Genomic DNA, 18081 nt, shown 5'->3' with positions numbered 1-18081 from the left:
CAGAGAGCTGAGGGCTGATCCTCACAGCAAATCAAATCCTACATTTCACACGTTTTATCCTTGACACTGCTGAGTGCAGGGAATTTTATCCGCATATTTATTCCTCTGTGGATGCAGGTTTAGGTTTCTATATGGACTCTATATGCACAGCCTTCGTTGACATGACTGCCCCTGTTGCTTTTTAATGATTCTCTGTTTCACATGAAGAGCGTAGCTTTGACCGAGACATTACTATGTTTCCACATTTCTTGGACATTTTTGAAATTAGGTGTTGCATTCCTAAATTTCCCTTCAGTTCATTAGTAATCTGTAGCAGATCTATTTTCTGAGAGGGCTCTGGTATTTTGGTAGAAGGGAGAATCCATACCTGTTCTTCTGCTCTACTACTCAAAGTTTCTTGCAGTATGGAAGCTCAGGCCTTACAGTCCAGCTAAAAGCACAGATTCTTTGGCTGCTGAATATCTGTTCAAAAATGGTGGGGCAGGTGTTGAGAAGTGTTTTCTTAGCAGCTGCTCCAAGAAAACCCTCAAACAGGCTGACAAGATCACAAAGGACCCTTGTCATGTCCTCCATGAGGGCTATCAGCTTTTGCCATTGGGATAACAATTTAGGGTGCCAAACTGTAAGAAAAATAAGTACAAGCTCTGGTTTCTTCCTCACTTTACTTCTTTATTGAACAAACAGTAGATTGGAGGTGGGACAGCTCCACACACACACACACACACACACACACACACACACACACACACACACACACACACACACACACACACATAATGTAAGTGATACTGTGTTGATGGATGAGCTGGATGTTACAGGACAAATTTCCCAGACAATATCAGTATCTTATCTTATCTTATCTTAAGCCCTATACTCCCATAACATTTTTTCAGAATCGCTTCATAAAAAATGAATGAAGGAATGAATGAGTAGTTTTATTTTGATCATCATCAGCAGAAATGATCACAAACACAACTAGAATAGCACTCAGAGAGCGCAGACCTCCGCCAAGCAAACTGTGATTGTCACGCAACACTGAAGTCCTACTTAAATGTTGTACTCCCTTTGAGCAGACTTTCTGGTACAATTTGGTGTTAGTTGCAGGTTTATGCCATAATTTGTCACCTGACAGTGTTGAAAATTATGATGACCCAGCACATATTTCACACTCCGGATCTTAGTATCTAGAATATTACCAGGATTTGGATCGTACTTTTACATCTGTCAGAAATTATCATGACCTTGTCTTGTATTGTTTTGCAAAGCAATCAGACCATTTATCGTGAAGTTATATACTCAAGTGGTGAAACCGGCTCTATCTCACAATGATAGAGAATCCTTTAAAAAAGTCCTGGATCCAGACAGTGATCTGGATCACCCCACCACAAATTTTAATCATTCCTTCCTTACCATTTTGTGAACATTTCCTGAAAATTTCATGAAGATCCGTTTGTAACTTTTTGAGTTATGTTGTTCACAGATAGACAGACAGACTATCCCAAAAACATACACTCCTTGGTTGAGGTAATTATTACAAGAAAAAAATAGAATAGGGTCAGTGAAAAGGGTTTTGGCTGAAGTGGAACTTATAGATGCCAAGCCCTTGTTTTCATTTTCCTAAGTCAGACAAACAAAACCAGATAAGTACAAATTTGCATTCAGTATTAACATGTAGTACAGTCACATGCTAAATATAAGTATATAAACAAACAGCACTCAAGTTTATATGTACCTGCAAACATATATTCATACCAAAAAAAAACCAAACAAACAAACAAAAAAACATAGGCATGCTCCCATTTTAACCAGGCTTGCTCTCTCCATGAGTGCACCATTTAAACTCCAATACAGTGACATTTCAGCCATGAAATATGATGAAGCATGGTTCTAACAGTTCACATCTGGACATGACTGGTTGCCATTAAAACAGCCATGCACAGATTTACTGACATATCCGATCCTGCTAAGACTATTCCTGTCGGTCATAGCAGCGCAGGATGGAGGCTAACACAGATCATTACACCTCCAGGTCTTTAACACTTCTGTGGGAAAATTGTACCACATAAAAATGACTTGGAATAGAGATAATCATCAATAGGTCATGATCAGGACCAATGTGCTGCCCTTTCTGGTCAGTTAATTGAGCTTAAATGAGTAAATCGATTGTAGAAGGGTTTTTGCAGCTTGAGCTTTGGCAACAGCAAGTCAGAGAATAAAAGAGACTGTAAGAAGAGAGATGAGCTAAGAACAGCCCATATTCATCGGTGAGCAAGTAACTTATCTACGGGTCACTGCAGTTATATCAAAAACATACAGTCTGCACTAAGTGTAGAGATCAGAGTCCTGATGAGTCCAGTTGGGGTGAAAAGGGAAATTTGTAAGGTGAAAGGAGCCTATAGAGGGATTATTTGTTTATCAACAACGTCAGATGCGCATGCAACTTGGGTGTAGAAGCACTGTGGAGTGTAATGGTTTGTCAACTGACGTGGAGGAGTTAACCACCAACAAACACATTTTTAAACTAAAAATCATCACTTATACGGATGGTAAATGGCTCCCAGGTTTGTGAAATAGCAGTAAGTGGACAGAAGAGATCAGCAAGTGGCAGATATTAGGTGGACAGATGTTTTTAGTGGAGAAATCTGGCGTGTACCAAGAGAGCAATTTAAACACACAACTGTCACTTGATGCTCATGACTGCATTATCTGTGGACTGTGACAGATCAGGACGTAAACGTGTGTCAATAAATCAGAAACCCTGCCAGACCAAAAAAAAAACCAGCAGACTGCTGAGTCTGAGGCCCGGTTCATAATAAAAGAACCAGAGAACTACGCACAAAGTTACTTATTCACCTGCAGACGTCGCTGGTGTTTCAGAGTAAAGTGCAACCCTGTTAACTGGTGACTCTCAACCGTTAATCACTGATTATTGGCTAAGAGTCACCAGTTAGCATGGTCGCTATTAACTTTAAAACACTGGTTGCTCTGTGACAGTCATAACTTGATAGATGTTGCCTCTGTTGTATAGTATTGTTTCTAAAAAACTGACCACAGAACAACCGTACATTTTTATGCTGATAACAGGTTGAATTTAGTGTGCTGCTACTTTGTCTGAATGAATGAAGCTAAGCGTTGCTTCTGCGGTCAAGATGTGTGTGCATCATTATGATGACATAGACTAATAATCCCTCTAGATGAAACAGATTTTTTATTTCTTTGAAAATAACGAACAGGGCACAGGTATGGTTTAGCAGTCCCCATAAGGTTAGCCCTCAAACAACGAGCATACAATCACAACATGTCATAACTGTACTGCTGTGAGATGAATGATCTCTATGGCGACGTGTATCTCCTCACTCACTCACACTTGTGCAGCATCTTGTCCTGAAGTGCTAACACAGCCTGTCCATGTGACCCACAGAGGCACAAACTGTGGTGGCATAGCTGCACAAACTGATAACCTGAATAGTTGAAAAGTGTCATGCCTTGTGAGGATCGCTGGATAGAGCCACATGTGTTGTTTGTATGTCTTGTTGCCACGTGTTACTGCGTTGCTTGTATCTGTCTTGAACAAAGAAAAGTGGGAGGGGGGGATTCTGGATGGCTGATTTTAGTCTGCATTTCATTAACATTTTACTAACTGATTCTGCAGGTGGTTGAGTTTTGTCACTGTCACTACGTAGATTTATAATTAGGTGATTTATATGCTGTATAATAAAATAAAAAAATTAATGAGAGGTGTTAAGCTAGAATAAACTTTGACAGCTGCTGAGTTGTACACAAATGTATGTCACTTTCTCATCACAATACAGGTCAATGTGGCTCTTTATTTTATCTCATACATTCAACCATCCATGAATCTCCACTTACTGTTACTTATCTTGATGCTGACCAGCCAGAGCTGATAAGATGCCTCATTATTTATTCATCACCACTTTAATGGGATCCCAGTCAAACGAGAACACGATCTTCTTTACAGGAACAACATTTGTCTCTAATACAGCAGACATAAGATGAGATTGACTCACATCAATAAAAGATCAGACAGACAGTTAAGTGAAGGTCAACATGACAGGGCATCATGTAATCCTGAACCCTCGACGGCGACCGACACAGACAGATTAATAAGGCCAAAGTGGAAAAGTTCCCAGTTTCATTTTCCCCTAAATTGATGTGAACAGAAGATAGGAGATAGTTTTTCCTCCAGTAATGGAATTCTCATATTATAGAGGATCCTTGTTCTGAAGAGGGCACAGTTTGATGTATTGGAAACACATGAGAGAGGACACACAAACACAGGAATACAAGAAGGAGGGGGAAAGGGGTTGACTGGCCTTTTGTGTGTGTAAGTGAGTGTGTATTTCCGGTGTATTCTGTACAAGTGGTGAAAAAAATTTATAAACCCCTAGAACAACATGCAGCATAGTTCACTAACAGAGGAAAGGCTGCTCCTCTGTTTCTGGCTTTAAAGAACGTTATCTCCATGATCCACTGGATGCCGTCCTCATATCATGTGCAGAAGTTTTATGAAAATAAATACATTGATAACGTGGTGATATCAGCTCTTTTTATCTCTCTGTGGTCTCAGAACTGGACACGGGAAGAGCTAGCGAAAATTAACATCAAAGATTGTCGATAATGTGTCAGAACTCACTGGAGCTGTAGTCTGTGACAACATGTGAGGTGATTCAGACATGATGTGACTTGTTTGACAGCTTACGTTTGTCCTGTGTTTCTGCCGAGCCTCACAGCACACTGGATTGATTCCTTCACTTTTTAGTTTTGATTATTCAAGTCAGGTGAAGTTTTAATCAAGTTTGAGACAAAATAAACATTTTAATGATGGGGGAAAATCACGAGACAGTCATGTCAGTGTGTGATATTTTTAGTCTCGCAGACTGTGTTTGGCTGTGTTCAACAGTATATTAGCTACAATAAGTTTTTTTCAATAAGTTTTGCCATATAAGTTTAGTTGTCATAAAGGTGCAAGTCATTACACAGCTGTGAACACACACAGTTCCAAAGCTGTAGTTTTGTTCAAGACAGAAAAAAAAACCTCTCTAAATGTGGACATTTATTTGCAGGTGTAAACATTTTTTTTTCAAAAAAGAAAAAAAACTACATAAAATTAAATGAATGAATGAATGAATGAATAAATAAATAAATAAATACACTTATGGAATAACAAGTACACTACACAGAAAGTGCTTTGAGTTAGAAAAGAATAGAATAGAACTTTATTCATCATTGCAACAAGTACAACCAAATTGCAAAAAAGTCCTTCAGTCAGTGCAAAACAGTGTAAAGTGCAAAATAGCTGCCATGTTCAGGTGCATTGATGACATAGAGGTAATTGTTATATTGTAGTTTTATGACAACGAATGAAGTAGTGATTTTAGCCTTTGTTCAGGACCCTTACTGCTGTTGGGTAGAAACTGTCCCTGAACCTGTCTCTTGTTGTTTCTCAGCAAAATAACGTAATCCAGCAACTGACTTGCAATACATTTTGGTTACTGTCAGATGAAACATCAATATCCCTAATGGAGAGTTACAAATTGTTGATTGCTAATAATAGGTAATTGTTGGTGATCAAATCAGGACCTCAACAATCGTAATTGAATCAATAAGCGAAATCAGACAGATTAACCACCCTTTGTATTCAGCATTGAGAATTTACCTGATCATGATTGCCCTCTCCTTTCTCATAGTGTAGACAGAGTCCATGGGTATCATCACCTCTTCCTTTGTGCGAACACACGTCTGTCTTCTCTCTTTCCTTTTTTCTCTCTGTACATATCTCTGTGTACCATCTACTGACTCAATGGCAAAATATTAAAGAAGGGATAGAAGCTGCTCTCTGTTATTGCTAAAGTGGTTTGCCATGGCACCTCATTCTGACTGTATTGTGTGTGTGTGTGACTACATGTTTGGCTGGTCTTGGTCTCTTCATTCTTAAATTCTTCATCCTCTTACTCCTTTTTTCATTTCTCTTGGTTTCTTGTCTCTGATGCTGCTTTCATCCCTTTAGTCTAAATTTAGTCCAAATCTACTCAGTGTGACAGAGGAATGCACCTGGACTGTAGTACAACACACTCCTCCTGTTTGCTACCTATCCTACTTTAGTATACACCTCATTCTCCTGATCATCCTCTTCTTTTTTTTCTCATGGGTCGATTCAGCAGCCCTCTCTGTTTGTTCATTCCTCTTGTCTCGGTCGTCTCCTGGGTCATTAATCTATACTGCTCCAACCGCTCCTCTGGGTCAGACCAAGCTGCTGCTCCGCTCACTGTGTGCTCTGAAACGCTGCTGTGTTCATACCAATATAAAACGACAGAGACAAAGAATGACTTTCATAGAAATCACCAAAGACGTGAGATAAGGAGGAGAGAATACAGAAAATGAGGAGAACAGGTAAAAGCACTGATCCCTCCTCCACTGTACCCGTCTTCAGAAGAAGGACTGATGAAGCTGCTCTCAGGTCACTCGGTGCTCTCAGTATCCGCTCTTTTAAAAAAGTTGCGATTTGATTAGATTATTATGCCTTTGGGTTACACAGGGCATTGTGTGCTGAGCCATAGAAAAATCAATGACTATGCTTCAAACTTTGTAATAAAGCTTGCCTGACGCATTCACTAAGAGTGATAGAAAGTATTAGAGCTGACAGAGTTTGCAATTTGTAGCTGCAGCTCATCTGATCTCAGTTTGGCTCTAGCTTTAATGTGATCGCCTCTGCTGGAAATAAACATCAGTCTCAGATTTATGAGATGTTTCCTTGTTTTTTGCCATTTTGCTGAAATCTATACACCACTCAGTTTATCAAGGGAAGTGAACAAAACATTCCACTAATGTAAAACTGTCTCTGAGCATTATTTATTTGCTTTCTTTAGATTATCATATTTTTTGTCCTACATTTCTTATGTTGTGAGAACAACTCAATTTAAGTTTGTCAAAGCAGAAAAATAGAAGAACTCACTGAGTCTGCTAGAATTAGTTTTGTGTGTAGTTATGTGTATCAGGATCATTATGTGCTGGCAGCTTTGATCTCTCTATGCATCACAATAGATTAGTTCCTGTTTTTCAAACTGCTGGTTAACATGATTTTTCTTTTCTTTTTTTTTTGTAAAATTTGGGGTTCTGCATCTCCTCACCAGAGCATGTGAGCGATGCAGCGAGAATTTTGGGGAGCCCCTCAGTGGCTCCCTGCTTTAAGTCCCACCACGCCGCCCATTTCCGCTCAGCGCTCAATGGAGGTTGCATATCCATTTTCAGACTTGCTACATGCTTGCTCCAAAAAATGTGCATGCATATTTTACTTCTCTTTAATTGGAGCCTTAGACCCCAAATAGGTGGGAGGTAATAAAATATTTGTACATGGGTACTTTTTTTAAACAGATTCTGGCCCAGATTTGGGCAAGCATCAGACTCTTGTTGTGAGTGGAAATGAGCAAAAGTTGAGCAGGACGGCGCCCTGCTCTGCCTCCACATTCATGGAAAAAAAAAAAACTGCTTTGCACTTCTTTCAAAATCTGGCCACTCTGCTACCTGCTCGCTCACTATTTGCTCTGCTTACATGGTCTGCTTCTTACCAGAGAGCAAATCCTTCAAACAATGATGCAAAATTTGTTAGGAGGTCACATGAGATACCCATGTGTCCTCAACTGATGTAGATTGGTTCTGTGCCTATACTTGCAAAAATACAGAAGCAAAGTAAAAAAATATCCTCCCATGTATCGTAAACCTGTTAGAGTCCAAGCTAACAAAGAAAACCAGGCATGCCTTGGAGAAGTTGTTGAACAGGGCTTCTTGTTCAGTGGTGCGTTGACATTAGAGTGTTTCTTTTGTTCATTCTGTGTTTCCTCAGACAGCTCAGGGATTCAAACCAGTGATCTTTCCAGTTGTTAGCACAATTTCTTTACCAGCCCCTGCTGTCAGACACCGAAGCTTCAAGTTTTAATAAGACACATGTTGGCTGTCTGAGGTTTAATTTCTTTTCTGTGTCCTCTAAAATTTACATTTAATTTGAACCATTAATGAGAAGCCTTTATTGCTAAGGAACAGTGAATTTTGTACAGTGGGGAATTTTCCTTCTTGGTTAAATAGTTTTTCAGTGTTTCTGCACACAATTGCACTCAGAATAAATCTTTATTTCTTCTATTTTAACATAGCTCTCAAGTTTTCTTCCTGCCCTGCAGTTGGTGTGCAGGTCAACCAGCAGGATTGTGGCCTCTGGAGCAGGCAGGAGTTCAACATTTTTCTTAAAGGTTCATGTAGCTCTGTGTGAGCTCAAAGGGAGCAGAGTTAAAGCCCTCCAGTTTAAAATATGCCCTCGTGTAACAGAGTGTTGGACCTAGACATACTGCCTTATTGCTGAGCAGAAGGGTCAAGACAATCAAGTGCAGTGCTTTGCATCTCCACAGCAGCAGAGATGGAGATATCTTGGTCTGTGTTGCCAGAGAACTACACAACAGACCATCAGCTTTTTCAACTCTGCTGCAAATCTCTGCGTCCTCTCCTCACTCTCCTCCGTATTGTCTCACCTCTTCCTCTCATTTAATTCTCCTGCTCTCCTTTTTTTCCACCGTCTCATCTCTGCTCTGTCTCTGTTATTGATGTCTGTATCCTCTGATCTCTAAGCTGGTGGTGCTAAAAGAGATGAATGCTCACTGCCCCCAGTAATTTCTGCAGCAGCCATTCAGATAATCAAGATACTACTTTTGCTCCTGCCTTCTGTCCTGGCACTGAAAGTGGAGCTTTGGCCACATACAGATAGGTAACAACACACATATGTTTCAGTTGTTGTGACAGTTCAGCAGCCTCAATAAGGGTTATGGTTTTTGAGCATTAAACGCCCTGTTTGGCTTGTCATTTGTTGTACTGTGAGTTCTTGTTAAGGCGTTTTGATTATATTGAGCTACAGCATTGAAGTTGCATTTTCTGTGTTCCTCAGGCTAATCATTATTTAGATACTGACGACAAACACTTTCAGAGGTCCTATTTCTTACTTTCATTTTAACATTTCATAAAGCGGCGGACATTCCTGCTCCTCGGGGGATTTAAACATTAAGATTTCTGGACAGAGATGGGCTGTGTGTCAGTGGTTTGCACATGCTGTTTAAATAATGCAGCACAGCTGAAACAGAACCAATGAGCTGAAACAACAAAAAGGGGTGTGGATACCCTTGCATCAACAAAAAGCAGTCGTCTAGTGCATACACAACTGCTGCTATTAAAAATGTATCTAATAATGCTCTGAGGTGAGGTTTGCTGCCTGTTTTTCAAGTTTATCCATTTTTTTCTTCATAATTATTCCTATGGAAAACAAATTAACTATTCACAACTTTTTCTCTTACCACTGCCCGTTTTTTTTTATTCCTTTATTCTCCTCTAGCCTATGGTGGACTGTTTTATCAGAGAGAAGATGCTCAAAAAGTGTCTGTGCCTGTCAAAAGGAGGTAGTGTGTGTGTTTCATCTAGCATTTTTTCATTCATGAATGTGTCAGATTAATGTACAAAGTTCCAGCCAAGAGCTTCTCACAATCAGCTTATCTGTCTATTATAACTCTGAGTGTGGTCTCAGATGAGATGATGAGTTGGATTAAGATTATGGTCAGATCTCCTCAGAATGAGAGCTGACAGAGCGGTGGTTCAGCTTTGTCTGCATTGAACACTCCCTGTAGCCTTTTTTTAGTAGAAGTAGCTGGTATTCCTCTCAGAATCTGCTTCACTAAAATCTTTGAAGAGTTCTCAGATGCAAACTCAGATTCAGACAACTTTATTAATTCCACATGGGGCAATTGGTGTGGCGCAACTTGCACAAGACAGATACACAAACAGAAAAAAAGACAAGTTAACATAAAAGCAACAGTAAAAAAACAAAAACAAAACAAAACAAAACTACCCAAAGGGTTAAAAGTTAAGAACACAAAAAAGACTAAAGGAGATGATGACACTGGGCAAGGTTAAAACTCAGTCTGGCTGAATAAATACAAGTGCCAATAAATGAACAAGGTAAAAGGTAAAAGATAAGAGATAAGCAGTGCCAAGATAAAAAATTGTTAAGAAGCAGTCAGTAATCTAATTCCAGAGGGGCTGAACGACTTAGAATAACTGTTTGTTTTACAAGCAGGCAAAACAAAGCAACGCTGTGAAGGCAATAAGCAGAATTTGTTTAAAAGGACATGAATTGGAGAGGCTAAAATATTCTCAACCTTTCTGATTGTTTGCTGGTTGCAAAGTAAGTTCAGATAAGTTCAAAATGTGGAAAACAAAAAACTGGATGTGTTCCTGTTACTAATTTACTGTTTCCCTTTCCATTCCCAGCTTATTTTTATTGTTTGCATGCTTTTCTCTCTTGTGGAACATGAATTTGTTTTTTCATCATGTCTTTAAAAGGAAAAGCTACACCTTCTCAGAAAGCCCTGGTTCTGTCTTGCACATCTTGCATCATCAATCAATACTGGATAAAAAGCAATGATACGTCTATTAAGGCCAGAAACATATCTGAAAGAAGAAAATGATTTACTCTGTATCATGGAAAACATGAAAAATCTCAATTTGAGTACATCTTTATTGATCACTTATATTGTAAATGAGTCTATGGCCTTTTAATGCCTGACTGATTCACAGCGTCTGAGGCCATCTCCTTATTTCAAGCTTTAGCAGGACTTAAATACGGTTATATCCCATCTGTGTCCTTGCTCACACTGTCTAGCAGTCTTTTCAACTGGCACATTCCATCCATCTTTTACATTTCTTTCCACACACCTATCTGTGGCTTCCTGTGATTTCCCACATGGCTTCATGAACACAGCTCTGTCACACACAGACACACTCTGCATGCTGCATGCCGCCTCAGAGTGACAGATGCTCTTCTTTAGGGTTTGTTCCTCACACACCCACCTGCCAGATACCATTTTATTTCTGCTAATTATGGGATGTTTCTCAGGAGCAGGAGAATTACAGATCAAACAGGAACACACAGGGCGTCTCCATGGTGACAGCTCTGAGGTCATGATGAGGTCAATTAAAATTGGTCGTGCACTGAATCAATTTACACCCACAACACACAAAGATGAACACGTTTACCAGCTTCCACTTTCTACCTGCCTTTCTGTCTTGTGCAAGTGCTCACCCACACGGTCTTTGACGTGCAGTTGGAACATAGTTTGCATAATGTAATTTTGATTCTGATGAATCAGCAGCTGTTATTTATTAAGAATCAAAGAGCGCCCGGAGACTGCAGCTTTTAACTCATTAGATAACTGACAGGCTAATGGAGATGCCAGTCAGTCCGTCAGTCAATCAGCTTATTTGGTTTGATTGCAGACATACTTTCACTTTCAGGCTCTGGTGTTTATTTTGAAAACCTGTTTTTTACTGGTAAGTATGTAAATCTCCATATATCAGCACATGATTCTCAGTCATTAACTGTTTTTTCATTCTGGGGTCAGAAACTAGCATCTGTTGTTGGTGTTAACAGGTAAGATTATTAGTGCACTGACAGGATTGCATGGGCTAAAGAGCAGAGCCGTACTGTTTGACTGGTATGATGTCATTAGCCTCTTATAAAGTTGGAAAATCTCTTTAGAAAAATAGTGATAGGCCTAACAGTACAGGGCACAGAGCACCTCTCCTCTTTTGTTTTGACACTGTGCAACACAGAAGCTTGTGATGCTTTTTTTGGTTAGCCTCCATGAACATCCAAAGCACCCACAGCACCCACACTACCAACACAACGTCATAAGGTGACATGTGCTCATTCATAATCTATGTATGTTCCTTTATAACAAAGCATATAGGTTAAAAGTATTTTAATCACAAACGCAAGTTGTAATATTGTCCAAAAGAATCACAAATGTCAATTTTGCCAAATTGTGCAGCACTGTTTCTAAGTTTGTATTATCTTATTAGTGCTGTAAAATTTCTAAAGTAATTTTTTTTCAGAAATTAAAAAAAACAACAACCAGGTGCAGCATTTGCATTGCCCTGATCTGTACTAAAGTTGAATATAATATTCAATATTACATATTTGATAAATACAGTTTCTGAAGATAGAAGTTTATTGGCAAGTGTATCAATAGGCGCCGCCCTGTTGGCTATGGCTGCCTGTTGCAGCAGCTCTTTCTTCTTTGCCCATTTCTTGTATTTTTTTCTCTCTTTTTTTGTAATCTTTGTATTTGGAGTGGATCATTACTTTGTATGGCTCATGGACACCAAACTTTTTGCGTCTTCAGTGATTTTTTTACTATTTTTTGCTCCTGTGTTTGTCTGGAGATCCTACATGTAACTATGGCTGCATTGTTTACATGTGAAATCAGCTGTTAGTAGCCTGTAGAATGTAACTGTAGCATGTCAATGCTAACTGGTGCAAAGCCTGATGTTTCTCACAAGGTGAGGAGAAAGAGGTGAGGACGATGTGCTGGCACTGAGGTGAGAGCTCTCACCTTTATTATTTGTTTTTTTGATTGTTGCTGTGACTCCTCAATTTCCTCTCAGGGATGAATGAAGTTAATTTATATTCTATTCTTTTCCATTCTATTCCAGTCTATTCTATTCTATTGCTTTCCACGGGCGACAGGCAATGGATGTTAGTTCTGAGTATGCTGTGAGCAAAACATGTGCACTGTACAGCCAGAAAAAGTACCTCCTAGACAGGGCAAGTAGGATTTTAGATGGGGCAAATGGGCAAAAACCTTAATGTCGGTCCCTGGACCTTACTGTGTTGCTGTGGCTTAGAGGTAGAGCAGGTTGTCCTCTTGTTTGTAGGTTTGATTGTTTGATTCTGTCCTTGGTTGTTACAGTCTACATATCAGACTGCATTAATGCCTTTGACCCTCTCCTTATTCGTAAAAGTGCAAATCGCTTACTTTTCACCTATTTCCCCCTTCCTAAGTAATTTAGCATCACTGAATGTTTTCCCACAAACAAAACAAACAATTATCTCCAGTACAAGTGGAAATACTTTGGCATCCAAGCAGAAGTGAAACAACAGACAAAAACTTATTTTTCTGAATTGTAAATGCAAAACCACCTAGTTCCCCATTTTGACTCTTATGGAGAAAGTGTTCTTTATTATTCTTCTCCTGTTTTCTGTGAAGGAATTTTCTGTTTTCCCTCTTATGTCTCAGCTGAGGTGTTGGGCTCGGCTGATAAGAGAATATCACTTACTGCTTTGTTCAGTTTGACAATCGTCTTGTCACCCTTTCCATCGCTAATATTCCTTTGTTGTCCTCTAAGATTATTAAACAGGCTTACAGCAGAGAGAATGAGAGATTATTTGATCCGTGCAGGAAAGAGACTGCGAAGGCTGCAGCCCAGTCACTCAAAGCAAAGCACAGCTCTCATTACTGACCCATCAACTTGACATGGACTTTGTCTTTGTCCCTCAAACTTGTGCTGTCTTTTAACCCTGCTTCCATGCCCCTTGTATGTCAGGATCATCAGTGTATGTTTAAAAAAAACAACTTTACATGTTCTATCTTTTGACCCTGTTGAAGTCTATGTGGAAGTGCTAAAAGTTGACTAGTTCAAAAAATGGCTTGTGTCTGGAACACTTATTCCACTATTGGCACACACTGTACAGTGGATGAATTTTTTTCTTACTCTGCGGTTAAGAAGTTATTAGGATTGTTTGATTGTCCAATCAGAGACACAGCTCACGTGACTGATGGGCCCCCAGTAGCTGTTTGTAAGGAAGCTCAAAGCCAGAGTCATAACCAATGTCGCTACGTCCACGGTTTGGCTTCGTTTCAAGGTATCAGGAACAGACGGGCGATGTTGCAGAAACCAAGCCCATGTTTTGTGCAATCTATGGACGACATGCTATTCTCGCGGTTCAATGCTATCACAACTTTTGGGGTGCCGATTTGATTTCAATTGCGATCCTTCAATATTTACAATTTTTGTGATTTTTAGTTTGCTTTTTTAACACCAGACCATGTGAAAAGAGTTAGATGATGATGATAATGTTTACGGAGTATATCAGGAGCCATATTTTCTCATAAAATGTACATCACGTGAGACGGAGAGACATTTCCCCCCTGCTGGAGAAAAGTGGTAACTTTTTTCCAATCCAGTTAATTAGCAATGACTGAAATGAAATATTTGAATTCGAAAAAAAAAAAAATTTTTTGGCAAAGAATCCAGATTTTGATGTTGTCAAAGAAAAAATCCTGATATATTGATTTTCGTTTTTTTCTCCCACCCCTTGTATCAACTTTAAAATCTGCAAAACCTCCTCAACTGGACATGATTTCTAACTTTCTCTGTGCTGTTCAGGCTTTTAGTTTAAGCTCTTGTCAGAATATTTATCCCCTGACCAACCCCCTGGCACGACTCTCTTCATGCTTTCTCTCTCTGTCTCCCTATCTTCGCTCCTGCTGCTCTCTCTGTCTGATGCTTCATTCTTGGCAAACCATTTCCTTCATCCTCATTTTCTTTCGGTGCCAAATGGCCGGCTCGTCCTGCCTCTCCTGCCTTTGTTGTTTTCTTCTTTCATTATGTAAATGACCTCTGACAGTGACTCAGACGCAGCGGCGTACTGAGGGGTTTCAGTCAGGGCCTGGGGTAACCACACACACACACACACACACACACCTACACACACACACACACACACACACACACACACACACACACACACACACACACACACACACACACACACACACACACACACACACCACTGTGCATTGCTGTAGCAACTGCTCTCCTTCTCTCTGAGTTTCTGTGCTGTGGCTGCACTGAAAAGCTGAGAGGTCTTTATTATTCTCCTTACCCCGTGTAATGACTGTGTAAAGGCAGTATTTATTCCATAACATGAAATGGGAAACATCAAAGGTGTGTTTCTCCCTGTGCTGCGCTTTCTCAATGTTATTGTGTGCGTGTGTGCGTGTGTGTGTTCTGTATCTCTCTGGTCCGAGTGTTTGATCATAACTGTTGCTACTTGTTATTTGGTGCTGGTGAAGATTTAATGGGCTTATGGGACAAAGCTGAATTTTTCAGATAAACAGTATCACTCAGAAAGTCTCTTTCCTCAGACTGCAAACTGAAACATGGACGCCTCACTGCATGTCTAATCCCCTCAGATGAATGTTTTAATCCATCCTCTGCTGATATTTACTAAGAGCAGAGCTGTTTGTATTTCTTTGCTGAGCTTTAATAAAAACAACAACAGGAGAAATACAGTAGTTGAAAATAAAGGAGACCACAGATATAGTGTTTGGGTCCGAGGGGTGCTGCAGAATATAACCGTTTATTTGTTTGCTGATTGTACTTGCAGAGATCTTGTTTATTGGATGTATCACTGGCATCTCATTCCTTTATAATTGTTTGTTTATGTATACTGGTTCAGCTTCCGACAGGAGCTTCTCCTTCAATCTTTGTGATATTTCATGAAAGCAACAATAAGGACAAAGTAGAGGGTTATAGATTTCATTGACTAGTTTCCAGCAGTTTGTTTTAAGCAAGAGGAGCTTTGACAGATGTCAGGTCAAATGTGCTGTTTGTGTTGCATTACTGTGCTTAATGGTTGACTGTGATTGCTTTGATAAAGCATTGCTGAATTTGTTGCGAAGCCTTGTACACATTGGTAGCAGCTGTAAAAGTAACAGCCACTGGATGCCTTGAATTTCCCTAGGGGATAAATGAAGTAAAAGAAAAGAATATGTACGTTTTCACATGGTTATACGAGGAATGTGTTAAACTGCAGTCTCCTCTTTCCTCTTGCCTCTGTGGCACTCGGAGTGCTTTCTGAGCTGCCATATTGAGCGGCATCCCATAAAGATAACCGTTCTTTGAGGAGAGGGTAGACTAGAGGAGTGATAAGCGAGGAAACACAAGAACAGGCTTTGTGGAAGTGTTTTCACTGATATACACGTCCCGGTATAGCAAATCACCCACTGATTGGAGAAGCGGCTCAAACTTCTCTGAAACTTCACATCACCAGAGTTTCATGAGAGTGGCAAGACGGAGCTGAAAACAGTCACTTAGAATTGTTCTGAAACATGTCATAAAGCTTGTGTTAAAAAATAGTTTGATGTAAGTTTGAAGTACAAAATACTGATTATTTTTTGTTTATATTTTTTTTTCTCTTGTTCATTTTCCTGTTGGGTCTCCTTTTCTTATTGAAGATAATAAATTGAGTATGTCAGAAAAAAAAAGTGACATTTCCTTCAGAGTTCAAAAAGTTTCAATAATAAGCATGAAAGGTGAAAGAATAACACAATTTTATTTTGCCAGAGACCTCATAAATAACTAATACCCAGTGATCTTGAGACACCATAAATTATGTTATATCAATAGGACTCAGTGTTAAAAATCAAATACTTTGCTAGATTATTTATAAATTATTTAATGATAACACATCTTACTGGTAAACTGGTTTGTGTGCTTCTAAACAGGACACAGAATAAACAGAGTGCAGATTTTCTTCATGTGGAAGTGTTAAACAGACTGAAAACAGAGACACTGTTACTATCTATATTTTAGTAGCGCTATCACAGCACACATGTGCAGACACAATCAGCTGTTAGAGCTGACTGACAGATGATCCAGCAATTGGTTTGATTCAAACAAATCTCCTCCATTCCTCTCTCCTCTCTTCATTTCCTTACATCTTCCCCATGCATCTCTGTTGGGAGGGACTAAGACGAAAGAGAATGAGGCAAGTGGAGAATGACATTTTTGAGCTGTGGGATTCAACTTGGAAAAAATTGGCCTGCCTGAAGTCACATTATCACTCACTTTTTTTGTTGTTGTTGTTTGAGTGTTCTCTGAATGATAAAACCACCTTCGGCTGCATTAACTCTGCTGTTTGGTCTCCTGTTGATAGACCCCTCTGCAGAACCTGCTGTTGAAACAAAAACGGGTGTATCAGACAAAGCCAAATGAAGTGTTGTGTTCAGCAAACTATGTCCTTAAGACACATTTCAAGAATCAGGAAGTAACCCACTATGCAATGTGATGCATTTGTTTAAAAATTCATGCAATTATTTGTGTGAAAACATGTCCAGTGTCTGAACTTCTTTTCTTGTAGAACATTGCAGTTTAAAGTTTCATTTTGAAGTCTTTCAACAGAAGTTTTATTTCTTTGTGCAAGTGGGTGTCATGGAAAAAGAAGATTTTTTTATTTTGTGGGTATGAAGAGCACTGATCAATAGAGCTCGACTTGTAACAAAATCAGACCTTGTGTCCTTTTGGTCATTGATTTCAGCCTGGACAGCCAGACGATGGAGTAAAGCAGAGCACACACTGTGACCAAAACAACATGGTGTCCAGAGCACAGCAGGTGTCATGGCCTCACTCTGACACAATCAGAAAAGTGTGAAACACACAAGGAGCAGGATACCTGTCTCCTTTGTTCTTCTGTCTTTTTTGTTTCTTTGCTGCCACCACACTGAGAGGTGTTTGTGCATTTTACCTGTCTGACATGAAAAACACATCACAATGGAATATGGTCTGCCAGGTATAACAATGTTTTTTATACTTATGAAAACCATCTGCATTTAGTTGACTAAATATGACTAGAATTCTGTGGAGGCTTCATATCTTCATCAAGAAAATCTGTCAGTATCACTCCACTGTCCACTACTTTGGTAATGAACAGACTTGAAGTAGAATCTGAAATCACCAAATTGTTTTAATGGAGTGTATGTAGAATAACCATCATTTTGTAGAGCTGCTGTTAAGTAGGGCTGGTTATCAACGTTGAAGAGGGCTCACACTGAGAGACTTGAGGATTGGGGATCAGGGTGGATGCAATGGCAGGTAAAATCTTTTAAAACAGCAGGAAGTAAACATTTTCATTGAAGTGTAATTCTGTCATCAACAGATCATCAAGGCTCAAAGATATTTCAAGCTGTGTAAAAATCCTAGGGTTTTCAAATTTTCTCTTTTTTATGATGACCAGTTTATTTTGAAGTTTTCCTATCAAATTTGCTTTCAATATTGCCACCTTCCGACCACAAACTGATGATTCATTTAAAACAACTAAATAATCTTGAATATTCATACAAAAGAGATTTATGGCAGATGCATGAATTTCAAAGGTTATTGTTCATTTTTTTATCCTGACATTTAAAA

The 18081-nt window shown here is 39.4% G+C and overlaps 1 long non-coding RNA gene across 2 annotated transcripts in view; it reads left to right on the top strand.

Annotated features, from left to right (window-relative positions):
* Window positions 1-18081, top strand: part of LOC141801621 (uncharacterized) — a 120132-nt gene that overhangs the window by 27791 nt on the left and 74260 nt on the right. The window lies entirely within an intron of this gene.

Source organism: Halichoeres trimaculatus, unplaced genomic scaffold, assembly GCF_033239565.1.
Source record: "Halichoeres trimaculatus isolate MK-OKI-2021-1 unplaced genomic scaffold, fHalTri1.1 fHalTri1_scaffold_13, whole genome shotgun sequence".
Taxonomy (NCBI): Eukaryota; Metazoa; Chordata; class Actinopteri; order Labriformes; family Labridae; genus Halichoeres; species Halichoeres trimaculatus.
The sequence above is the reverse complement of the archived record's forward strand: the minus strand, read 5'-3'. Positions and strand labels throughout refer to the sequence as shown.